Source organism: Heloderma suspectum, chromosome 4 (genome assembly GCF_057233095.1).
Source record: "Heloderma suspectum isolate Gila_16-S chromosome 4, 16-S_ref, whole genome shotgun sequence".
NCBI lineage: Eukaryota > Metazoa > Chordata > Lepidosauria > Squamata > Helodermatidae > Heloderma > Heloderma suspectum.
In genome coordinates this window covers 286725110-286751994 of record NC_139461.1, presented here as the reverse complement: position 1 = coordinate 286751994, position 26885 = coordinate 286725110, and the positions used below count along the sequence as shown (strand labels likewise).

The 26885-nt window shown below is 44.6% G+C and overlaps 1 long non-coding RNA gene across 2 annotated transcripts; it reads left to right on the top strand.

The window, feature by feature from the left end:
• The first annotated feature begins 10364 nt into the window (after positions 1 to 10364).
• On the top strand, positions 10365 to 26478 carry LOC146348835 (uncharacterized). 2 transcript variants are annotated; one of them, XR_014789939.1, is made up of 3 exons: positions 10365 to 10473; positions 14654 to 14903; positions 25571 to 26478. It is a non-coding gene; the product is annotated as an uncharacterized LOC146348835 (long non-coding RNA). The 2 variants fall into 2 exon arrangements; XR_014789940.1 differs by having other exon boundaries at positions 10399 to 10473; positions 14623 to 14903; positions 25571 to 26476.
• The last annotated feature ends 407 nt before the right edge of the window (positions 26479 to 26885 follow it).

Here is a 26885-nt window from a genome sequence, read left to right as displayed (position 1 = left end):
AAAAGAGGCCCACGGCAGGTGTCAGTTGCCAGCTTGAGGCTGGTAACTAGTTTAAATCTCAGATGCTGCCTCTTCCTCACAGGTGCTTTTCTGGCAAGGAATAAGCAGCAACAGTAACAAAAGATTTCAGCGGAGACTACGGCAGAGCAGACCAATACAACCCCATGGCACCATAACAGTCCCGCCTTTGTGGCGGGCGGGGGGGCAGATGGATGGATGGACGGACGGAGGGGAACTGCCTCTTTACTCAGCGTTACTCATTTCCTGAGTGACTCACAAATGGAAATGACTCTTTTCTTTTCTGCCAAGTCTGGAGTTCAGACTCATTCACAAATCTATCTCTTCCCTTTCTAGCAATGAATTACTGACCAAGCAAACACATTTTTGGAAAAATAAATAAATAAATAAACAGCAGCCGAGAAAGAGGTATTCCCTATGAATTCCTTTGCCAAGTTATGGGTAAAGGAGCACAGAAAAGGCTTCCAGGCCATTGTAGGAGGGGGCATAACCTGCTGTTTCTTTTCAGGAGTGACTGAAATGAATCTTTCATTTCTGGATACTGGTGTAGCCTGTTAGAAATGCACAGGGCTTCACAGATCACAGCCTGGAGAACAGCCCTTAACACAGAGGATTCTGGAAAAGTTCATTCTTTCTCTCTCTCTCTCTCTCCCCCCTCCTTTTTGACAGCACCCTTTGGAAAATTCAGCATTTGAACTTGGCCAAAGCCCTGCATGTGCAACATCGAGACGTTGAATCTTGGCGAATGCATTCACCTCTCCCATTTTTCTTTTTGGTAAAGGGTGGTCCAGTTAATCATTTTGAAATGTGCCGAAAAAGTGTTTGCCACCATGTGTACATGCAGCAGGGACACAATGTCATCTCTTTCTATGCAGGATGAAAGAAAACACCCTAAAATTGTGTGTATCCATATCTATTTATTTTAATCTGCCCAGTAATCAACATACTGTATTGTGTGCAAGTGTATACATGCACGCACGCACGCACATACACAGAGTGAGGTATGACAGAAATATGCAATGGTCACAGTGGTAAGGGGTGCTTCTAGATGAGGCTTTTATCATGCAATCGCCCTGCCTCATTCATGAAATTTTATGGGGGAAGGGTTGTAGACATCAGTTCCTTCCATTCATAATCCTCCTGTGTTTTCCACCGCTCTTTCCCTCTTTTTTCTTCTTAACAAAGGAAAGAAAGGTGGAATAGCTGCTCAAAGCCTTTTGATCAGTGGCCCTAAGTGGAGATGTCTGTCTGGAAGCACCAAAAGATTCACAAAAGGAAGTCAGTCAGTCACCAGGATCCACAATCACATTGACTGGTCTGTATGACCACCACAGCTCACCTTAGCATCTTTAAACCATGGAGGGATGTGGCATGTGCCAGTTGCTATTTTGAATATGCAAGCCACGGTGGGTGTGCACCATGGCTTGGCACACAACATGACAGTCGTGTCATGTCACACAAACCCAGGTGTTGTGGGTTATGTGAGGGTTAAACAAAAACTGTCTGCTGCAGCTTGCATATTCCAAATGGCAGTTGGCATACGCTGCAAAGCCCCACAGGTTAATTGACCCACGGTGGCTTAGCGGGACATGAGTCTGGTACAATTTCAGAAGCTTAACAGGAGAATGATCCATTAATCCGCTTCACATGGAAAACATCATCACGAACATATCATTTCTGGCAATCCAACTCACAGCAGCCCATTCCGAAAGAAATGGTAAACACCCTATTTATATATTTATGTATGTAGGTATGTATGTATGTATGTATGTATGTATTTCATTTCTATATCAGCCAATAGCCGAAGCTCTCATTTATTCATTCATTCATTCATTCATTCATTCACTTAATTCTATACTGCCCAATAGCCAAAGCTCTCTGGGCAGTTCACAAAAATTTAAACCACAAAGTTTTAATTTTAAAAACTTTAATTTTTAAAACCACTGAGTTTCTATGGAAAATAGGCTCAGGAAAGCAGACATAGAAAGTGTAGTGCAAGGTGCCTCTGAGCACCTGCTCAGCCCAGGAATCTGCTCTCAGCACCAGAGCTGGAGTTTGCACACAAATCTTTTCTCACGCGGATCTACTTGTTTTCCCCAAGCTTTCTCAGGGGCAGCCTAGGCTGGCTGCCAGCAACTGGTGCCCTAGGCAAACCACGCAATCGGCACCCCCAAACCCCAAGGGCTGATCAAGGCGGAAGGTTTTGGTAAACTGGGAAACATTTTGCCCGCATTTTCCATTTAATGAAGAACACCCCCCCCCCACATCTTTAGAAGGAGAAATATTATCATTTATAATAAAACACGCCCAAAATGTGTGGCTTTTTTATTAAACGCTGTATCAGCACAGAGGGTCTGATAAAAACAACAAAGGAGACGGGCAGAGCCCTGGAAGAGGGGTCCCGGTTGCATTCTCGGGGCAACATGAGCAACAAGGTGCCGGCAGCCCAGTGGTTCAGCCCTCCGCAGGAGAAAAAGGGGGCTGCTCTCGGGGAAGACTTGCTCCTCCAACTGGGAGCAGCAGTGGAGAAGGAGGATATCCCGCATCGCCTGAGGGAGGACTGGGTCCCAAAGCGGGTGGGTAGCCTGATTTAGCCCCACCATCCCCAGCTGGTCCCTCGCTCACCTCCACAACCTCGGTCATAGAATCATAGAACAGTAGGGTTGGAAGGGGCCTATAAGACCATCAAGTCCAACCCCCTGCTCGGTGCAGGAATCCAAGGGCATCTCTACACCAGCCTAAAATCTTGCATTTAAAACGGGGCTTTCTGCTTCTGTTTTAAATGCAGGATCACAACGGACTCCCTTCACCAACTTCCTTTCCTCCCTCCCCTTCCCCCCTCCTTCTCCCCATATCTGAGTCTTCCATTATCTTTTATTGATCTCACTCCTCTTCTTGCTGCTTTTCCTCTTTTCACAGAGGAAACTGAAGTGGAACACACCAGAGTAATTTGATAGCTCATTAGTTGCAATTTATTTAAAAACGGAACAAAGGGCATTTAGTGCAGGAGATGCCCTGGAGGGTCACAGCAGGGTCACAACTTCATGTAAAGAGTCCGTAAACCTCCATGAAGGAGCAATCTCAATAGCAGGATAAAAGCTCCATGTGAAGGAGCCCCAAGTCAAAGCATCTCTGTTCCCGTTGTACCTGCACAGGAATTGAAATAATGACATTTTCATTATTTTATTTGTGTATTTTTTAATGTGTATTTTCCCTCTCAAATTTGGCGCCCCACTTAACTTGCCGCCCTAGGTGACTACCTAGTTTGCCTATCTGGATGAGTGCCCCTGATCTTTCTTGATGTCAGCAGCTTAATTTAGGAGAGGCCTTTTGTCATCACTATTGTTAAACCATTGGGAGCTAGGCAGAAATAGAGCTGTGTGCAAATGTCCTCTCGAAATTCTCCACTCTATTTGTGGGCAGAGAAACTGGGGGGACAATTTTGCTGAATTTCTCCAGTGGGAGGAGAAATTCTCTGACAATTCCTCACAGAGAGGGCAGGGATTGTAGCACAGCTTCTTTCTTTTTCCTAAGGAGTTTGTTTGTTGCATTGTCATTGCAAGTGGCAACAGCAGCAACTGTTTTGGCAGCCTGGCCCCCATTTTCCATTGTCCACAATACCCCATACCTAGCATTGTTCTGGGGCTTGGGGGTCAGGGAAGGGAAATTGAAACTCACCAAAAAAACAGGGAAGAAATTTGGGGAAATTCTGCAAAGTGCCCTTTTATTTCTAGGGAAATCAGAACAGAAACATCTCAGGACTTTTCTGAGAAAAAAATGTCTTCAGATAAATTTTGGCTCCATTCTGGTTGTCATTCTTTAGCATTCAGCACCTTCCCCAACATCTTCCAAATGTTAAATTTCTGACGGTGAATTGTGGATTCACCTTGTCTCTAATGTAGGTGCAGGAGATAATGGTTCAATTAAAGACAGGACACTCCTGCACACTCCTCAGCCACCTGTTCAGTAAGACAAGCACAAGAACCCTGAAGCCAATCCAGGACCCCATCTACACCAGGCTTTTACTCCAGTGTGGGTGCAAGTCGAGGTCCATTGTGATAGATGACAGTTGCAACTTCTCAGCGATCCATGGTTTTCACCCAGAAAAAGCGGAATTCCAAGGAGTCATTTTACTGCAATTTGGGGGGTTTGCTGTGGGTTCCCCCACGGTTGTGGGCCGTCTGTTCCTTCCCCAAACTGACTTTGCATGTTATAGCGGGTGTGTTGTGCTTGCGTCACTCTGTGATGCCCCTTTATTTCCCCATCCCTTTGCAGCTGCGCAGTTACAGAGTCACAGAGGGGCATTTTCATCTATGAAATAGATTCACTTTCACACATTTTTGCAGCTTCGTATCTTCGCCACGGTTGCTTTTGGACTCAGTGCCCAAGGGCTGGGAAGGGTCTTGGGGGAAGGAACAACATCACTCTGGGCACCATTTTGGAGCGATGGCTAGGCACGTAGCACTCATGCTTGTAAGTGCAAACCATCGCGAGAGTCTCAGTCTGGGGAACTGACAAACTGATGGTGCTGAAATGAAGGAGCACAAAACACCCAATTTTTACCTAAAACAGGTTCAGAAAGACACAGCAGAGCCCCTCAAATATAAAACAGCCACTGAAGTGTTGTACCCATGGGACAGCACAGCTGCAGATTTCAGTATAATGGCAAAAAAAAGGGCCCATCGAGTCTCTTAGGGAAGTGCACAGTACATCGTGAGTGTATCGCAGGACATAGCGATTCGAAGCCGCATTGCTGTGCAGTTGCGACGGGGTGGGGTGGGGGTCAAAGTGGTGCCATATAGATGGGACCCAGGAGAATTTCTCTGAAAATGTTTCTCTCTTCAACTTCTTTACGAAAGCAATTTCTTTTCTATCAAACTGAATGAGAATGGTTGAGAATAATGTGGGATACATTTTCAGCACAGCACCAGGCAGAAACCCTTGCTGATCTTCTGCAATTCACCAAAATATCTTCTGCAATTCATAGAGATCTTCTGCAATCAAGAAGAATTGGTGAAAAATTTTCTCTTGGAGAATCTTCTCTTGGAGAATCTCTTGGAGAACCTTTTCTTCTCTTGGAGAAGAGATCTTCTGCAATTCACCAGAAGAGATCTATCCATAAATCCTGATCTCCCCCTGCTATGTAGAGATGCAAAAATATGACTTAGATTTGGCTTAGAGTGCAATCCTATGCATGTTTAAACAGAAGAAAGTCCTACAAAGTCCTACAAAAAGTTGTAGGACTTTTTTTATGCCTAAACATGCATAGGATTGTGCCCTGAGGCAGAAATCAAGAGCCAAGTTCTCATAATGCTATGCATACCCTCTCTGTTGATATTTGAAGACTGGAACCTCATCCTTTGTCGGTGAGAGGAGGATTCCTTTACACTCTAAGAAAGGGCCTTTTTCTTTTCTTTTCTCTTTTTGTGGGGAGTGGGGAGAAAGAGGGAGGTGATAAAACACTGATTTCCCTCCTTCTTTTCCCAAGGAGGACAAATGGTGGTCTTTCATCTCCACTATTGATGGCTGCATTCTCCAAGGCTGGGTGTAACCAGCTCCCATATCATCACCTCCTGAAATTGCTACTTGACATATAAGAACCATCTCACTGAGCTAAGTAAGATAAACAAGCCCTGGAATGAAATGGCATGTTAGCAAGGGGAGAAAAGGTGATAACTGATTCAGTGCACTCACTGATGGGATTCAGAAGAGCAACTTTCCCAAAGCTGGTGACCTCTAGGTGTGTTTTACTATGACTCCCATCATGGCTGTGCTGGCTGGAAGTGTTGGGAGTTGTAGTCCAACACATCTGGGTTAGGGAAGGCTGCAGAAGAGACTGGGGTAAGGTTTTCTCCTTTTTCCTGTTATGGTGGCTTTCCTCACCTACGTGGCAGGCAGAAATTCAGCAAGTGAAGTATTCCACGGAGATATGCATCGCCAACGTTCTTTTCATCTCTCCTGATAGATACTGTGTGTCATTGTTTGCACATAATGCACTCTTACAAAATTTGCATAAAAAGGTCCTTGAACTATGAACAGAAAATAGGGGCCCTTAATGAAATCCCTACCTCTGAACTCCCCCAATTTCAACCAAATCATGTCCCAACACAGTAGTTAAGGACCCTTCACAAAAGGTAGAGGGGCCATCCCCCTCCCTCTCCCCCCTCTGTAATTTAAACAGTAATACAGGGTGTTTCAGAAAGATGGACCTGATTTGAAATCGCTATATCTCTGCAACCACGAACCGCCCATGAATGAAACTCTTACCACTTGAAAGGGTGGGGCATAGAGTTTCAAATGATTACTGCTAGGTGCCTCTCTCAGTGCACAAACAGCCCCTAGCCTCAGTCATTCGCAAGATGGTGACCCCGCAACACAAGGCGTTTTGCGTTCTGCAGTTCAGCAAGACTGAATCCGCAATTGTGGTGCAGCGTGCGTTTCAATGGCGTTTTGGCATTGATCCGCCAATGCCAAAGAGCATTCGTCGTTGGTTCCGACAATTTGAGGAAACAAGCTGTTTATGTAAGGGGAAGAGCACAGGGCGACCACACACTCCAGAGGAAAACGTGAGAAGAATTCAAGAGACTTTTCAGCGTAGCCCGCACAAGTCCACACGTTGCGCCAGCCGAGAACTTGCAATCTCTCATACGACTGTCTGGCATGTGTTAAGGCGACGTTTAATCATGAGGCCATACCAGTTGGTACAGGCTCTTCGTGCAGGTGATAGACTGCTTTGAAATTGGGTCCATCATTTTGAAACACCCTGTAACATGGCTGCTGCTCTAGGTTTCAGTTCCTTCCTTCTTAGCCTGATGAAGAGTTCTGGAGAACTCAGAAAGGTTGTTCACTATTTTGTGACATTGTGGTGGTTGCTAATAAAGGTATTGCCCAACTGTGGTGTTTGGAATTCTTCTGCAAATCAATGTGGCTTCCTTTGTTTGTTGGTTTTGTGTGCCTTGAAGAATACTGAATTTAGCCTTTTAGGAGCAGAAACTAAAATCAGAGGAAGATTTTAGTTTCTGCTCCTCCCCTTCTGAAAAGGGACTTTGCGTTTTGAGGGTTACATGCCATTCAACTGCTAGGTAATACTATCCGATTTGGTTTCCATTGACTTTTTCCCCTAGTGCATCACCTAAAATTAATCTCCAGCTTTGCTAATATAAAAATTGCCACATTACTTTTTACTTTAGTTCTCTACCCAACAAGAAACCAGTGTATTTTTTCTTAAGATTAGAGACCCATAGGATTTTACGTTTTAAGAAACAGCAAATCAGCCATTGTGTGATTTGTTTTTGTTTGTTTTTTGTCCCTAGCACCTGAAAACCTAATATTTCCTGCTTAGCATCTGGGAAGGCTGCCTTTTCCTACACCATCCTAAATCTGTGACCAAATCCAAATTTATAATTTCAGCACCAAGCAAACTTTTCTTCTCTCTTCTACCCCCATTTTGCTTAATATCCACCCTGATGAAGAGCTCTGTAAAACTCAAAAGCTTGCTTGCTATTTTGTGACATTTTGGTAGTCCTAATAAAGGTATTGAACTACTGTGGATTTTGGAATTTACTTACTTTCAGCATAAATTTTTTATTCTGCCTTTTCATCTAGGGTATTCATAAGGTGGCTTATAAACAAGTTCACAATAAAACAACAACAATCACATAATCAACAAAAAAAATACACAAAGGCAATGAAACCAACAAAACCAGCAACATAAAACAACAAATATAAACAGCAGAAACATAACATCTCGGTATTAAGAGTCCAAGTGAACAAAATGAGATTAATGTAGCACTGAAAGCTCAAGAAAGTAATTGCCAGGAGGTTCTCCCTAGGGAGGGAGTTCCATAAACAGAATGCCACCAGAGAAAAGATCCTGTCCCAGGTGGCCATGTGTCCTACTTTCCAGAGGACGGTCCTCTCTTTGAAGGGCTGCCCAATCTAAGTCCACTTTAAAGAACCATAAGAAGGGAGAGCAGCAGGGGCTTTGGAGTTGCCTCATCCACCTGGACAGAAGACTGAGCAAGCCACACAGGTCCCCTGGTCGCAGACTTCCCACTATGGTGAGATGTGTTTCTATTTAAATTACATTAATTCTTTCCAAATGTGCACCTATACATATAAATTAGCAGGCACAACATACATGCCACCTGGTCACAGTCTTCCCTGTTATGGGGAGATGTATTGTTTTTTCTGTTGAAATGATAGTACACCCTGCCTAGCCTCTAAGAGCAAGGACACCTGGAGAAAGGCCTTTGAAGATGATCACAGTGAACAGCCAGGTTCACATGGGAGCAGACAGTCTTATCCATATCCTGGCCCTAAACCATCAAGAAGAGCTTTATTGGTTTGGCACCAGAACTTTGAATGGTGGCCGGAAACATACAGGAAGCCAAGGGAATTGCTTTAACACTGGACAAAAATGTTTTATAATAACAATCTGTTAACAATCTAGCTCCAGTGTTTTGAACTAATTGAAGTCCCAAAGGCAGCCCCATGTACAGTGCATTGCAGTAGCCTGATACAGATGTTGGCAGGGTATTCATAAATGCGGCCAGGTTATCTCTGTCCAGGATGGAATGGTCTCAGCTGACATACCAGCCTAAGCTGATGAAAAGCACTTTGGGCCACTGAAGCCACTTGAGCATCTAAAGCAGGGGTGCAGAACCTCTTTCAGCCTGAGGGACAAATGCCATTTCAGAGAAGGTCTCGGGGGCCACATACCGGTGGAGGGCGGGGCCAAGGGTGAAAGGGGTGGGGCCAAACATACAAAAAATACCAGCACATTTTAGCTTAAAGCTCCTCCCAACAGTAACAAATGATCGGTGGTCAGGGGAAAGGGGACCTTGGTCTGTCTTGGAACTTTTTACCCAGGTGCTAAACCTGCAGCTCTCCAGGGGCTTCTTCACACGGAGCTTTTATCCTGCTATTGAGATTGCTCACTCACGGAAGTCCGCAGTCCCTTTAGATAATGTCGTCAACCTCCAGGGCGTCTCCCGCGCTGAATGACCTTTACTCCCCGCTTATGTTTCGCTTGAGGTCCCTCCATGAAAAAGGAAAAGTCTCAAGAAGAGGAGCTAGAGCAATGAAACAATATGGAAGGCTCAGATAAGGGAGAGAAGGAGGGGGAAAGGGGAGGGGGGAAAGAAGAGTGTGTAAAGGGAGCCTGTTGTGAGCCTGCATTTGAAACAGAAAGCCCCCTTTTAAATGTGGGGTTTTAGGCTCATGTGGAGATGTTCCAGATGTTGTTGAACTGCTGTTGAACCATTCACCATGCTGGCTGGGCATAGGGTGGCCACTTCTCCATTGCCAAAAATAGGACATGCATTACCAAAAAAGAGGACAAAAGAGGGCACTGATTTGCGCATGATTTGCATATGCTAATTTATATGTATAAACGCAAATTTAGAAAGAATTGTTATAACTTAAATAGAAATATAGGACATCTCTCCATGGTGTGGAAGACAGTGTCCAGGTGACCTGTGTGCCGGCCTATTCAGTCTGCTGTCCAGGTGCTAACAGCTCTTATGGTTCTTTATCTCTAAATCAGAAATGGACTGCGCAGCCCTTCAGACAGAGGCCACATGGCCACCCTACGTCAGCTGATGGGCATTGGGGCTCAATAACATCAGGGTGGCCACAGGTTCCCCACCCTTGCTAGTATATGCAGTCATTTGGCTCCTGCTGCCAGTCGTTATAATAGCACCATTACCCTCTGTCCTTCTTGTATCCTTCGTACGCAACAGCGGTAAATAGATGTTTCACATATTTGAGGACTTGTGGTTTCAGAGATGACTTCTGCTCTGTTCTCCCTGACAGGAACAGGCCTTGCTTCTGAGTCCCAATTGAAATGGCTCTTGACTTTGCCAGAGATTATGTGGATTAAGGGATTTGGGGTCTATTATAAAATTGATTGTTTTCATGATCTACTTTTTGGTGTTGTTGCCTGTTCACACTCCAGGGTCAACAGAGCAGCGAGTTCCTCTCTCGGCTGAGCAGCAAAATGTGTACCTATCAAACGGAAAGGATTCTAATTTAGGAGAAGCTTGACACTATATCACTGGCTGTGTAATTCAAATCAGCATATTAAATTCAGTCTGCCCACCACACCCACAGCTTCTTGGTCTTCACTGGGGAGACACTGTCGCAATGCTACACTGACAGGAGAGCTACAACCTCTGGAATGCTAGACTTCACAACCCCTCATCTCCTTAGCTCCCTCCTTCATCTGACCACTTCCTTCCTGACAATAGTGCACCATTCCTAAGAGCCTAAGAGCTGGATCAGAGCATAGGCCTATCAGCCCAGTTTCCTGATTCCCACAGCAGCCAATCAGATGTCCATGGGATGCCCACAAGCAGGGCATGAACACAATAGCACCCTCTCGCTCATGCTCCCTAGCAAGTGGAATTGCAGTCGTGGGCTGGATGAGGGCCACTAAACTGAAACTGAATCCTGGTAAGATGGAAGCCCTGCGTGTGAGTGGTTCCCAAGTCTGGGAGATAGGCTCATTGTTCTGGATGGGGTGCACTCCCTCTGAAAGATCAGGTTTGGGGGTACTCCTAGATCTGTCATTGTTGCTGGAGGGCCAAGCAGCCTTGGCAGCTCGGAGTGTCTTTTACCAGCTTCAGCTGGTTTTTCAGCTACGGCCTCTCCTGGACAGGGATAGCTTGGCCACTGTGGTACAGGCGCTAGTATCCTCAAGACTGGGTTACTGCAATGCACTCTATGTGGGGTTTCCCATACGGCTGCTCTGGAAGCTGGGCTAGGGCAGAATGCAGCAGCTCAGCTGTTGTCAGGAGCTGCTCCTTTTCAGCATGCAACTCCTCTGCTGAGGGAACTGCACTGGCTGCCTATTCGCTACTGGGCCAGACTTAAGATTTTAGTACTAGTGTACAAAGCCCTAAACAACTTGCGACCAGGATACCTGAGAGAGCTCCTTCTCCCTTACCAACCTGCCCGGTCACTGAGGTCATCAGAGGGCATGCTCCTGGTGGTTCCACATGGACCTATGGCCCAACTGGAGTCCATCCACAGAAGAGCCTTCAGTGTGGTGGCCCCCTTTCTTTGGAACTTCTTGCCCCTGGAGGTCAGGCAGGCACCAACATTGTATTGCTTCCGGCGCCTCCTGAAACATTTCTGTTCCAGGAAGCATTCCTTAAATGACCAGCCACGATTTGTATTGACATTCTGTTTTTAATAATTTAAATATGCTGTTTTAATCTTTTATCTTTTTTACTGTTGTACTTCTTGTGTTCACCACTCCAGAATCTGTTTGGATGGGAGTGGTATACAAATGTTGTAAATAAAATAAATTAAAATAAATTAAATACATGGAAAAAGGCATACTGCAGCTGATACTGGAAGTGATATATTGCCATCATGACTAGTAGCCATTGGGAGCCTTCTATGCACTAATTCAAGTCCTGGGTGTGCACAGGGCAGCCTCCCCAAACCTGGTGCCTTCCAGATGTTTAGGACTTCAGCTCCCACCAGCCCCAGCCAGCATAGGCAATGGTCAGGGATGTTGGGAGTTTTAGTCCCAAACAGCTGGAGGGCACCAGGTTGGGAAGGCTGTTTAGAAGTACGGGAATCCTGTCACAACACAAAGCAGCAGGCAGTAAAATGTCCCCCACTCAATAGCCAGCTGAGCACTAGGCAGCTCTACCGGCTGCTGCATATTCCTCAGGCACTAGGCCTCAGCCAGACTGCCTACTTTCCTAGCAGTCTTCTTCCTCCTTGGGCCAGACTCCACCAATTCTAAGGCTGCTGTTTATGGCCTTCTGAGAAACCCATACATTCTAAAACACAAAAAGGAATGTTTCTAATTAGGACCTACTCACGATATAAGAGTAGATGCATGTACAAATATCAAAAGGGAACCTATATGTTTTGTGAGGTTTTGCTGTTGTTCCAAAGTACTACACGTGACTGTGTGTTGAACATGATGCTGCACGAGTTTGCAGGCCTCAGTGATGGCGGATCATCCAGGCCTGGCAGGAGCTTCTTTAAAAAAAACAAAAAAAACCCTTAAAGGGTAGATATTTCATGTGTTTATTTAAATGTTGCCACCAGTTCTTTAGAAGCCAAGATAAGAGATAGTCCCTATCTAATAAATAAAAGCGGAGCTGATGTTGGTAAAGAGCAATAAAGCTACCAGATTACTTTGCATTGGCTTAGATGAGGCTTCAAACAACAAAGGCACTGGGGAGGAACAAGGTCAGGCATTGTTGCATCCCTGGGTTCTTGGAAGAGGGTTCCAGGAGTGATATCAGCTGATGATACCTGCTGTAAAGCCAGGTGGGGACTGCAAAGTGACACGGAGACCTGTTATCGCTGGGAAGTTCACTGTTGCTTAATGCACTGGAGAGTGACGCACAACTCCCCCTCTGAAACCTATGACCCATTCTAGGAGCGGCCCACAGTGTGTGCATGCAGATGCCCTCGCACAGCCACCCTGACTGGCATACCCCATAATGCAGGCTTCCCCAGCCTACTGCCTTTCAGATGGGTTGGCCTACAACTCCCAGAATCCTCAGCCAACATGGGCATTGGCCATACTGGCTGGGGATTCTGGAAGTTCTAGGTCAACTCATCCGGGTAGACCTGGGCTAGATCTACACTAGTGGTTTTTATCAGTACTGAGGCGCATTGATAACTATCAGGGGTGGGACACATTACGCATTACGTATGCCACTTTTCTAGTGATATTTCCCGCTTTTTATTCCGTACTATCCGAAATACCTCAACAAATGTCATTCCGTGTGCTACGCGGTATGAATGAGCAAGAGAGATATGGTGTCACCATGATGGGGTAGTATCGTGATGACACGAGGTGTGGATCTGTCCCAATTCACTTCTGTCCCTTCCTCTTAGGGCCAAATGAGAGGCAGATGTGCATAACAGGCTCTCAACATCTAAGCAGCAGTAGCTGCTGCAGGAAGTGCAAATTTGATTGGAAGAACAGAATGTGAAGAGTGGACACATTAACACAAATTCCCCCCTGGCTGTTTTTGTCCTGCTCATAACCGCCTTCCTCAGCTGGTTTTCCACCTGTAGGAGGTATGATACAGACAGGTAGCCATATCCAGGGGTGTTGCTAAGCCTGGGCCCATGGGACCTTTCCCCAGATCTATTCCACAGAGCCCTGCGTGTCCATTGGTGCCAATATTTTTTTTCCTCAGCTTAATTGAGGGACTGTTTAATTCTTCCCAGCACATGCACACACATGCTGCACCCCCCATCACACACACCACACAATTTCCCCCCTTAGGAGAAAAATTCCATTGGTTTGGGATGACCTAGTCAGGGTGTGAATTAACTTAAGGTTTTTGTTTTATTTGAGAGTATTTGGATAAGAAATTAATTGGCTTTGCCTCTTGTAAAATTTAAATAAATCCTCCTAAGTATTCTAAATTTGCATATATAGATATAGATTAGCATGTGCAATTCTAATGCTGATTTGTGTCCTACGGGCCTAGGCCCTGAATCTTTTAAGCGCCTAGCAAACACCTCTGGCCAGATCTCCACCATTCATCCCCCCAGCTCTGTGGCTGGCAAAGCATTGCGGAAGGGCAATTTTGAGTGGGGAAAGGGTTGAGCTGCCCTTCCACCTCTCCCTTCCTCAAATCAGATTTGTAGCCTCTTGCTACCTTTCATTTTAGAAAAAAGGACGCCAAACCTCAGGAGATTATTGTAGTATAAAGAAGCTCTTTATGTGATTTCACTGTGGCGCCCTGGTGCATGCATGCCATAAGTGTACAGAATGAAACAGATGTGTGTGTGACTGTCATGCTTGATGATCTATGAGGTGGCCATCTTTTTTCCTGACCCTGCTCCTGTACCTTTAATAACTGCATGAGTCACAGACATTTTGCAGGTGAAACTGTTTCCATTGCATATCCCCATGCCACGGAAAGCTTCACCTACTAAATTTCAGTGGGGCAAGTCAGGTGCTGTTCAAGACACAAGAAAAGGGCCAGTAAAATATGAAAGGAAAAGTGGCAATTCCATGAATGGGAAAGTGTTTTTCATGTAGGAAATATATGATTTGAAGCAACTCTGATTGCTGTGGATGCAGAGGTGTTGCGTGGCCTTAACCCTGATTGTAAGTTTTTGAGAAATTCAAAGCGCTTTTACCAACAGATATTTGTCTTCCTAATCCATTTTGCTCCATGGGAGTCTCTGGACTGTAAGATGTTCAGGGTGGGGAAAATATGGCACAACCTGGCATTGTTCAGTTCAGTTTCCAGTCAGACTTTGCCGATCTCTCTATACAAACAGTTTTTTTACATGAGAATGTAGGGTAGCCATGTGTCCTACTTTATAGAGGACAGTCCTCTATTTGAAGAGCTGCCCGGGTTTAAACATAGAACCATGAAAGGGGAGAGCCCAGAGGCCTTGAAGCTGCCCATCAACAGGTAGCACCTGGGCAGCAGGTTGAGCAAGGCACACAGATCACCTGGTCACAGTCTTCCCCACTACGGAGAGATGTATTTCTATGAAAATATAGTAATTATTTCTAAATGTGCATCAATACATATGAATTAACATATGCAAATATTATGGAGATCTGTGTCCTCTTTGGGTTTTTTTTTGTTGTAACAGATGCATTTCCTCTTTTTTGGTGCTGCGTAAGAGGCCATCCTGCAGTCATGCTGAATCAACCAAGGACCATCTTGCAAAACAATTTGGGTCCAACCATAGCCAGACAGCCACATCTCTTGAAAGCTCATAAGAAGGGCGAAACAGTGATGGCCAGTTCCTGTTGTTTGGATCCAGCATCTAATGATCTGAGGTACCTCTGAACATCAAGGGTCCATTCCTATTTTGGAAATGAGCGATTATTTAAAAGGCTATAAAATGTCAGTCGGACTGGTCAAAAAGAGGTAAAGTGGAAACTTTTACTACTGTTGACTATTTTCTCTTTCCTCTCCCTCAATCTTCCCTCTTTGTTGTTTCTGTGTCTCTTCTCTTCTAACCTGGAGCTCCTAGCTTTCCTTTGTTTCTCATTCCCACTTGTATTTTCTTGGATAATGCTACTTGACCAAAAACAGCAACAGCAGAAAAAAAGCACAGGAGAACTGGAAAATTCCCATTATGTTGCAAGCCTCCTCTGCTCTAAAACTTCAGCTTTAGGGCTGATGAGTTCAGAATAGGCCTCAGGCACAAAACAAGACTGCTGATAGAGTTTCTAGTCATCTCGACTGGATAATTGGATTGACTGGATGATACAATAGCAAGGCATTGCTTAATTTCTCAACGGAGGGGGTGCTAAAGCTAGACTTTTTGGCTAGGCATGCTGCCAAACCTTCTGCAAGTTGCTTGCTTGCTTGTTCTTTGTCTTGCTCGCTTCCATACCATAACATTGTTGTTCACACAGAGCAAAGCAAGCTTGCCTGTGTGTTTTCCTCTGTCAAATGCCAGGGGTCTTTGAAAAAATCTGGCTATAATTTCAGTTACTGATGGAGACTGGGTTGTTGATGCTGCTGACATAAGCTAGAGAACCTGGGAGACATCACAGGGATTTGCAAGAATTCTATCTCTCCAAACAGGATCACCACCTAGGTGATAATAAGGACATTTGCTGGTTCACAAGTGTTGGCCATTCATCCTGCCTCCAAAACTGTCAGGAAGCCATTTGGGGGGCGTCTCTGGGGTAGAAGCACATTGTTGACCGCTACTTGGGAACTTTATTTATTTATTTAGTATATTTGATAGTCACTCGATAAACACATTCTCTAAGGGCGCAATCCTGTGGGAGTTGTAGGACTTTTGTCTGTCTAAACATGCATAGGATTGTGCCATAAGTGATGTAGAAAATCCAATATAGAACAAAATTCGAAACAATAAACATACAGCAATTAACAATAAGATCTAAATCCAGCATGAAAGGATAAAAGAAATGCCAGTACCAGTAGAAGTCAATTAATCACATCAATGAACTAAAACCCTCCAAAATGCGCCAGCAACCATCCTCACCAGAAACTGATAATAAACAGGATGTTTAAAGGGCCTGGGGGAATAGGTAGAACACAGAAGCTGCCTTATACTGAGTCTGACCATTGGTCCATCTAGCTCAGTATTGTCTACACTGACTGGCAGCAACTGTCCAGGATTTCGGGCAAGTGTTTTTCCAGCCCTAACTGGAGACGCCAAGGATCGAACCTGGGACCTTCCTCATGCAAAATGGGTGCTCTCCCACCGAGCTATGGCCTCCCCCTAAATAAAAATATCTTCGCCCGGTACCAAAAGGATGTTAAAGTGGGTTCCAGGTGAGCATCTCTCAGAAGAGCATTCCACAAACTGGGGTCAGGGACAGGGGTCAGGAAAAAGACCCTCTCTCTCAGGGCCACCCTCCAGACTTCAGGTTGAGGGAACGGTGACATTCTATCAGACTTTTCTTCATCACCAAATAATGGAGTGTTGTTTTTTGCCCCCCCTCCCCATTTCCATCGGAGATCACTCTTTGCTTTTCTCTGTACCCCTGATGTGTGCATGTACCTGTTAACTGAGGTTAACACTTTTTGCATTTGCTCAAGTGGACTCTAGTCCACAAAAGGTTATGCCATAATTTATTTTGTTAGTTGGTCTTTAAGGTGCCACAATACTCTTTCTCAATTCAGGGAAGGAGCTTTTAATTACTTTCCCCCCACTCACTGAGCCGTTTCTTAGCATTGACACCTGGGTACCAAATAAATCAACTCCTGGCTTCCCAGCTTGCACATAGGGTGCTAAATGGATTTGCATGGTAGCCTAGATAGCAGCAGATTCCACTGCAGTGTTAATGGCACCAATGTATCCATGTCGTTGGGAGGCCACTTCTGCATCACCAAAGAAGAACAAAAGAGGACACAGATTTGCATAAAATGTTCATATGCTAATGCATAAGTCATTATAATTTAAATAGAAATACAGTACATCTCTGTGTTTATACCAGGGAAGACCAGGTGACCTGTGTGCCTGCTCAGTCTGCTCTCTAGGGGCTTACTGTGGATGGGCGACTTCAAGGCCACCCGCTGCTCTCCCGTCTTAAGAGTTCTTTATCTTTAAACCATACTTTGGACAGTCCTCCAAATGAAGGACACCTTGAAATAGAGCGCTGTCTTTGGTAAAGTAGGACTCCTGGCCTCCATAATTCTTAGACCTGCTAAACAAAAATACTAGGCATGGGACTATGTGTTTGTGTGTAGAGTAATTGCTTATGAAAAAGAGGGAGGAAAGAGACAAATTTGCATACAATTTGCATATGCTAATTCGTATGTATGGATGCAAATGTAGGAATGATTGTTATAATATAAATAGAAATACAGTACATCACATAATGAGAAGACAGGATACCCTGGAGAAGATGCTGATGCTAGGGGAAGTGGAAGGCAAAAGGAAGAGGGGCCAACCAAGGGCAAGATGGATGGATGGTATTCTGGAGGTGATGGACTTGACCTTGGGGGAGCTGGGGGTGGCGACGGCCAACAGGAAGCTCTGGTGTGGGCTGGTCCATGGAGTCACGAGGAGTTGGAATTGACTGAACGAATAAACAACAACATCTCACCGTAGTATAGAGGACTGTGGCCAGGTGACCTAGGTGCCCATCTGTTCAGTCGGCTGTCCAGGTGTTGTTGGTGGGCAACAGTTCTTATGGTTCTTTATTTTTTAAATTAGAATTGGACAGGACAGCCCTTCACCTTGTCCACTGAGAGCCCTTCAAATAAAGGACTGTCCTCTGTAAAAGAGGACACGTGGCCTGTGTGTGTGTGTGTGCAGGTGTGTGTGTTGTTGGGGGAATGAGAAACAAGGTTTTCCTCTGGTATTGTCATGGGAAAAGCCCACTGCAACCCCTTTTGTGGGAAATCCAAGCCCCTGTGCAAATGCCAAATGGTGAGCAATCTGTCTGGGTACTGAAGAACTAAGAAAGCTTTTTGATCACCAAAAGGAGGCTCTCTTTGGAGTCTGAAACAAACTGAAAGCATAAGAACAGACCTGGAAGCCTGCATACCAGGCATAACCTTATATTATGTTTTATCCTGTTGTATTTTATGATTTTAATTGTTGTGAACTGCCAGGAGAGCCTTGGCTGTTGGGCAGTATATACATGTAATAAATCATCATCATACATACATACATACACAGTGAGGAAAGAGAAGGGGTGGAGCAGGGGACAAGCTTGGCTGATTATTTTTATATTTTTTGCTTGACTACAGATGGAAGGATTGCGGTTTAGGCTCAAATTTAAAGGATTCGTAGACCAGGCTTGGTGAATTTATCCTCCTTTGTCCCCTGTGAATACTGTCCCTACACCAAACCCATTGCTTCTGCTATAGCCACCATTTTGAAAGGAATACTTGTATGTGCACGTATTGGATGGAAAATGGCACCCATGATTGCCGCAGCTATATTGTGTGGAAGAACAGGGGCAGCAGAAGATGGCAGTGATCGAGCGATGAATATTACTCTCCAAATATGCTTTGTGAATAGGTTAAGCGTTTTGAATCCAAGACCTGACCTGACCTTCTTCACAACAGTTCGTTCTATGACGTGATACATTCAGATTCTAAAGACCGACAGAGGCTACAATCCTATACGGACTTACGTGGGAGTAAGTCCCATTGAACTCAATGGGGCTTACTTCTGAGTGGACATGCATAGGATGGTGCAGTACAGCTTTAATAATAAGTAACCAAAATAGCATGGGGGAGTTGTGACATTACTGATGCTATGGGCAGTAAGCATTTAGCGCAATCACACCTGTGCACTAATAGTCCATCGCATTAGCTTTCCTCTATACGTTAAGGTCTTATGCTGTTCTCCAGGTGCTCCACTGAATGAGGTGAGGCAGGTGGCAACCAGGAGGGAGCCTTCAGTGCCCCCATCTATGGAATGTTTTCCCCCAAGGGGGCTCACCTGGCACCTGTGTTGTTAGCTTTTTGGTGCTCAGCAAAGGCCTTTTTATTTTCCTAGATTTCGTAAACAGGAACAAAGTTTTAGCTCTGAGTTTTTATGCTGTTTCTGCACTGTTTTAATTTTTTTTCTGCTTGCGATTTTGTATTTGATTACTTTCTTTTAACTTGCAGTCTGTATGTCATCCTGATAAAATTGTACTGATATGTGAGGTATCTATTGATTAATAAATAAAATATTCCACACATCATGCACAATTGAAATAAACAGGCTAGCTCACAGCAGGGCGGGGCGCGGGGGTGGGGGAGGAGAGGGAGGCAGTGAGGTATTGCATTTTCCCAGCAGCATATGTGCTGAGTGCGGGCAGAATGCCATTTCACTCCAGCAAAAGTGCTGCCTTAAGGGGAAACGTCTAAATCCCATACAAGTGAGGAACGATTGTGAAATTATTGCACTTTTGAAAAGGCACCGCTTGGAAAGTCCCTAAGACAGAGTCACAGCAGTTAGTGATTCTCTGACTTTGGTTATTTGGTAGGTGTTTATGTCTGTTTCTCTCTCTAGCCTTGGTGAGTCACTCAAGCGGCTTCACTGCACGCTTCCCAGGAACCTGCAGAAGTCAGTGGCGGGGCTGCATCCCATTGCAATGAGTCAGGAGGCTGTCAAACAGTCCAAATCTGTTGTTCTTAAATCAGTCACTTGAGGCCATGAGTTGTTGCTTCCACCCGGTTTGTTTATTCTGCCTCCTACCTTTGTTGCTCCAGATGTAATGAGTCCAGCAGGCTCAGATGCCAGGAAAGACTGACAGTGATAGATCAGCTGCCACCTTCGCTCCAGATGAGTCTGACCTGCAGACTTCCAGTTCCACAGCCCTACCTCAGCTAATCTGTCCAAAGAGTGGGCAACAAATGGAAGTGCAATTGACCAGCAGCTCTATTCATGCAAAGTGAACGAAGGCTGCATTGTCCCCTTGGATCCCACTCAGGTTCTGGGTTGTCCCCTCCCGAAGAGTGTTTCTACTAGTTCAAGGGAAGAAAGAGCCAGAAGGGAGAGGCTGGAGGGTAGGTTCTCCTTAATGGAACCCCACGCATGTAATTCACCATGCCTGAATACAACACAGGTTCCATAAGTCAAGGAGAGGGGAAATTTGGGTGCTTGCTAGCAAGTGCCTTGTGTAGGCTCGAAAAGACTTCCACATGAAAAGGAAACTAGTGGGCTCCGCAACAAAATGTTGCAACGTGGAATGGTCCTGTCCAGGATTCTAGTCAGCAAGCCATGCCCTTTTCGATAATACTCCATTCCGTTCCCCCACTTCCAGACACTCCGCATTCTGTGCCCACTGTGCATTTTCAGGTCTCATCAGGCTATTTTTGGGTCCCTACCTCAGTTTTGTTCTCAGTGTTTTGTTTTAACTTCTGGAAATCTTGGGGTTCCTGCAAGCCTGCTTAAAATCCCTCTCTTTTGTGTGAATGGTGCTGTTTGGGGTAAATAAGGATAAGCACTTGGAGAATGAGTTTTTATATCTATGATCTGTCTTCAAGATTAGCAGGACTGATTATTTCTTTGATTTGATGTAAAAGCTTCTTCATGAGACAGCTCCCAGCCCACACTTTATGAAACCATTGATGACCTGATAGGATTGTATTAGATCTCCATATTTTTTCATCTTTATTTTTGTGGATGTGAGAAGGAGGGACATTCACTACCTATATATTGCATGAGAGCTATATGGCCACATACTGAACTGAGCAGTGCAACTTTTTAATAATTTGGAACCTGATAACTTGTTTGTTTGTCTTTTATGATATCACAGACGTGCTGTAAAAAAGACCCTTTTGACCTTTCCATCTCCTGAGACGTAGCACCTTCGGAATAGTGGTGGGGTATGGGTGGTATGTTAGTTCCATGGTTGCCATAGTGCATATGCATGCATACATACATTTATCTGCCCTGCTGGTGGTCTCTGGCCCAACCAATTTTGCAGGGTTTGGGCACTTCAAATGCTACTTGGAAAAGCCAAATCTGTACTCTCAGAAGTGAGGGGAAATTTAATGCTACAGATGTTTCTATAGCAATCATGGTTGCCTATTGGCTAGTGCCTGTCACATCCCAGAGCCACATTTCTCCCTTTCAGATTTCTGGAATACTTTTGCACCTGTGTGTGTGTGTGTGTGTGTATGTGTGTGCATTTTTAGGGGTTTTTCATTATTTGTTTTGGGTATGGTAAAGGAGGAGTGCATGTGCACAGAAATACATCTATGGTTGTTGTTGTTTTTAAATTTAAAAGAGTGAACAAGTATGTATTTTCCCATATCAATTCCCTAATAGCTTGAAGGCTACCCTTTATGTCAGTATGTGTCTGCTTTTGAGTGGAAGGCATCTAACTGAGGGAGCCAAATGTACATGATCTTTTTTCTTTTTTGTAATATGAAGCTTAAACATTAAAGCTATTACAAGTTGATCTACCCCCCCACCCCCAGAAGGATTTTGCTATGGTGACCGACTTGTGAATGTCAAGACGCATAGCTTGACACATCCTGGAAAATTTTCAAATCGATCCAAAAAGTAGACTCACTTGCAGTCTCGACATGTATCATACCATCCACAAGACCATGCCAGAAAGAGGCAATGTATGGTGACTTCATCGTGTAAAAGAGATGCATGAGAATTTGCCTTTCAAATTAAGGCTAACTGCACTTGGGCTGGCCTCATCAACCTGATGAAAATAAAATGATGGATTCTCTTTTTAATCTGCTTACAGAAAGGGTTGTGGTTGGCATGAATTCCTGGATGCTCTAATGCTGCCAGGGGGGCAATAGAACTTTGGTTACAAGAATGATGCTTTATTAGAAAACATGCTGGATGTGATTAACATGGGTGGCCAGAGCTCTGGCTCAGGCAGGAAAGTCAAATTGGAGCAAGACAATGCTGTTGGGCAAAAATGCGTGTTTTTTTGTTTTTAAATACAAAAGCTCTTCTGGACAGGTGGTAATTGCAAGACATTTTACAACAAACCTGCGTGGGTTAGGTTGCTGAGCATACCATAGCAAAGAAGCAACGATCCATAAAAACGTGCCTGGAGCAGGGGGGACAAAAATAATATCTCTTGTAGTGCTTTTAACAATAATGAACTGATAATGCAACAACCCCTTGGAATCTAGTCTTGCTGAAGGGGCCATTACTGTAGCAAAGAGTACTTATTACTGCGCATATTGCCTCCTGCAGCCATATGTCTTTCCAGCCAGACCACGCCCAGGCCATGAGTGATACTAAGGGGGCAATCCTGCGCATGTTTCGACAGAAAGAAGTCCTGCAACTCCCAGCATTCCCCAGCCAGCACTGGCAGGGGAATGCTGGGAGTTGTAGGACTTCTTTCTGTCAAAACATAAATAGGATTGTGCCCTAACAACACTGGTGCAAACTTGGTCCAGAAGCAATGAATGTTCCTGTAGGGTTCTAATTCTCCCCTGCCAACACAATCTTTGTATTTGACCATGTTCCTAGTGGGTCAGTTGGCAGAATCAGATGGTTGTATCTTGTATTTAGTTGAAGATTGTTCCTTGTTTTGGCGTTCTGTTTGATTTTGAAAGTCACCTTGGGTCTGTTTTGGATGGAAAAGAGCAAGATGATGATGGTGAATCTTTATGGAAGGTGGAACTTTTGTTAATGTCAGTGGTACAGTTAGTTCAACTTTATTTACTTGAATATGTGACAAGCCAACCCTGTTGCATTTGAGGGCCCTTCTGCTCATTCTGCAGAGTGGGTCCCTAGACCTCTCCTCCAAAGTCCTGCCTTGATGGCACCACTGGTTAAAATGTTGCACTGAGACCAGTGGAGGCTGGTGGCTCGGATGTCAGTGGGGCAGTGAATCCGCTTCAGGTTTCAGTCAGAACAAGTCAGAAAGGAGCTATCCAGCTGCAGCTTCAGTAGCTCCTCTAGAGTTCTGACTGGTTCTGCCTGAAACCTGGAGCGGATTCACCACCTTATTGACATCAGAGCCTCCACCGACTGAGACATCAAGAGACGAAGCATTGCCTGATCTATGTTGTCAAAAGGTTTCTTATCATTGCCTGTTAATAAACCTTACCAATAATATCCCACATATGGACAAGATTATCTGTCCACTGCTTTCTCCTCCAAACTGCTTTGCCAAGATGACTAGGACTGTTACTGACCTGAAAGTTGAGAGCCAGGGAAAGGCAAAAGATTGTGTATCGGGAACCTGCTGCTATTCACCTGGGTGAGATCTCCCTGTGAATTTCCCTTCTTCCTAGAAACTGCATGGGGGAACATCACTGCTTTTCCCTGCTTTAAAGTGGCATCAGTGCTCTGAGACATCAACAATCATTACACCAGTTACACCCTCATCTCAGACCTATTGCAAGGCTAGCACCCAGTGCACCTCACATTAAGGAAAGAGGCAATAATCGCCATGGAAGCAAAAGGCCAGTAATGCCTCACCTACAGAGGTGAGCAACAACCAGCACATTCCCATAACATACCCATAACGTTCCCACCATTTGGGGGAATGACTTCATAACGTTTCCACCATTTGGTGGATATTTCACTAATGAAACATAAAAACGCAAAGAAAATATTGACAGTGTTCTGTCACACTGGAAAGTTCTCAGGCTGGGAGAGAGGGCAACGTTTGGATGTCAGGAAACCATGTCTTTGACCCCATCCATGTGGCTCCTGTATCCAGTCATTACTAGAGCTGTACGGGAAGAAACCATGAGGAAGTGGCAAGTAACCCATTAGCAACTGTGGCAGCAAAATGAATCAGCCCTTAGTCACTTGGGCTGGCACGTTTTCTTCAAGCCTCTACTTTCATGTCAGTTCTTTCCTCAACTATATCTTCCAAATTTCGCCTGGGTTTTCTGTATATTATTTAAAAAAATAATGGCAATTGGCTGTGCAGCATAAGACCTGTCTTGAGGTCCTGTCCTCCAGAACAGGCCTAGCTGAGGTGCATCCAGGGTACCCAGTCAAAATCTGGCCCTGTCCACTCTCCAGGATCTGTCCTAGCATCCTATAGCTTGCATATCTACCTTACACTGTAGGTATGACTTACAGTGCCAATGTGTTGGTTAATAAGTTGGACTAGGAACAACTGGGTTCAAATTCTTGCACAGCCATGAAGCTCACTAGACAATCTTGGGTCAGCCATTATCTTTCGGCCTAGCCTAACCTCATACATTTCTGGTGAGGATAACATTGGCCAGGGAGGAAAACCTTGTATGCCACTACCCCACAAACTCCTTGGAGGAAGGGTGGGATTTTTTTAAAAATGCAATAAATAAAATAATAGTCCAGACTTGTACGGCTGTAATCCACACCCTTATGGGGAATGTCGTTGCAGTCAACCGGGTTGCTCTGGTGCACGTGGATTGCAGCCTAAATGGCTTGAGTGTATTACATATTAGGTTCTCCTCCTTTTCCCCCAGGTCCCATCCAGCCATTAGAAAGCATCAAGCATCAAGAAAGCACCAAGAATGTCCTCCTAACTAAGACAGTGATGGTGAAACTGTTAAACATCAGAACCGAGATATAATTTTGTTCTGAGCATTTCTTAGAAGTGCTGTAAGACCTTATAAATAAATACATCAGATTTCATTTCATTTATTACATTACTATACGGCTCCGTAGCTGAAACTCTCTGGGTGGTTCACAAAGGTTAAAAACCAGTAAAAATACATTATATAAAGTGATTTACATAAAAACATATAAACAGACAGCACACACACAGACAACATATATTTTAAAAAAGAAGAATTTTTTAAACAATCAATGGAAGACAATCCAAGGCCTGATTAAAAACTTATTATATGCTGCCAAATGCCTGAGAGGACAGTTTTAACTTGGTGCGGAAAACATAACAATGTTGGCGCCAGGCAGACCTCACTGGGGAGATCATTCCATAATTGTGGGGGGCACTACTGCGAAGCCCCTCTCCCTTGCTGCCACCCTCTGAGGCTCCCTTGGAGGAGGCATCTGGAGGAGGGCTTTTGATGCTGAATGTAGTGTATGGGTCGGTTCATGCCAGGAGAGGCACTTCATCAGGTATTGTGGTGTCTTTTTGTGAAAAGGGGATGGTGAAGCTGCAGAAGTACTGATAGGAAAGTGCTCCTACCCTCTGCCCTAACCTTGTGGGTTGGGGTGAGCTGAGAAAGAAAAAAAGATTTTTTTAAAAAATATATAATCTTAAAAAATATATAGACCATGTTTCCTCCCCACAAGACGCCCATGCCTTATATGTCACTTTCCATAACGTGAATCTTAGATCATTCCCAGGCCATTGAAATAAATCATATGTTGCGTTTATGCAGGGCAGTTTATGAAAATATCAGTGCAATATATGCTTACTTAAGGATCAAACTATACATGATATGAGGAGAACAATGAGGAAGAAAAAAACATTCCTGGGAGAGGAAAATCTAACTGGGACTATAATGCTGGGGTGTGTCTAACTCTTGTTCCCATGCCATTTCCCTGATTTTAAAAATTGCTCCTCTAAAGCTTCTCTTTGCTCTTGGGGAGGGGAAAATGTATAGATTCCTGTAAGTTTTTCCCCATGGGGCAAATACCAGTTCCATTTGGGGCTCAATTTTAATTGAGAAAATGACAAACCTTTAATTTTTCTTTTCTTTTACAACCACAGCAAATCCTAATCATAAATCTACCATGTCATAAATGCGGCACCAGCAAACTCAAGATTTGCAATGAAATAAATCTGCAGATTGGGACTTTGGAGACGGCGCGGCCACTGACGCGTCACCAGAAAGGAGGAAACGCATCACCAAAAAAGCGGACAAAACAGGACTGAGATTTGGAAGAAATGTGCATATATTAATTTATATGTATAGATGCACATCTAGAAAGAATTACTGTACTTGAAATAGAACTACAATAACCTCATCATAGTGAGGAAGACTGTGACCCGGGGATGCGTGTACCTGCTCAGTTTGCTGTCCAGGTATTAACTGCTGATTGTTGCCCCTTCCTATGTGTCTTTAAACTGGACTTGGATCGGACCGCCCTTTAGTCATTTTTCTTCCTTTTCTGGAGGTTGGGCAGGGCTTACCTTTTTCTTTCTTAGTGCAGGTCTTGGCACTGAGGCTGTCTGGTGCGTGACTCCTCCTCTCATGTACATTGGAATAACAAATGCTGTTGTGAGAGTTCCTGGGTCTGAAATGCGTTGCCTGAATAACAGGGCCGTGAAGGGGCGGGGGGGGGGGGGCGCTGCTGTTGGTAATATCACAATCTCGCCTGCAAGTTACTGGAAGGGGGCAGGGTTGCAGTTGACTAATTCATGGGAATTCAATTTTGACCACAGCTAGCTCTATAACCTACAATGTGGTTTCCTGTGATTTCTTCCTTTTGCTCTTCCCCTTCCTCCCCCCACCTCCCGACTTCCACCATTGCTGGGGGCATGTGTGTTTGTTCTCTCATTCCTGCTGGTGTAATTGAACACAAAATTAACTAAATGAACCCTATTGAAACTCTACTCAGTACCCGCACTGTATATGCAAGAATATCTGTGCGTAAAACTTTTTCTTTCCTTCACTGAAGAAGGGGGTGGTCTCCTTTTATTGTGCTACCATGGCTTGCGTGCATGTGGGGCTGGTAAACGCTCATTCTGTTTTGCCTTTTGTTTTTCTCTGTTAATTGCCTTTCTAACAGGAGGCATCATTACTAAATAATCCCATCAGATGCAAGTTGAGCAGGCAAACTCACCCCCACATTAACCATGCCCGAAGCCTATGACACCACCAGCGGGAGCACCTCTGCATTTTTGCAGGCTCAGACAGGCCCCCAAACAGGAGGTTTCCTGAGATCCTGGTAGGTGGCAATGCATCGGCTGCATCCAGCTTGGTGGCTTAAAGGCCTTATCTGGACTCTATGGGCCAATTCAAAACAGATCAGGGTCAGGGGCCATGTGTGTGTTTGCTGCTCGAAAGCAGCCATAACATTTT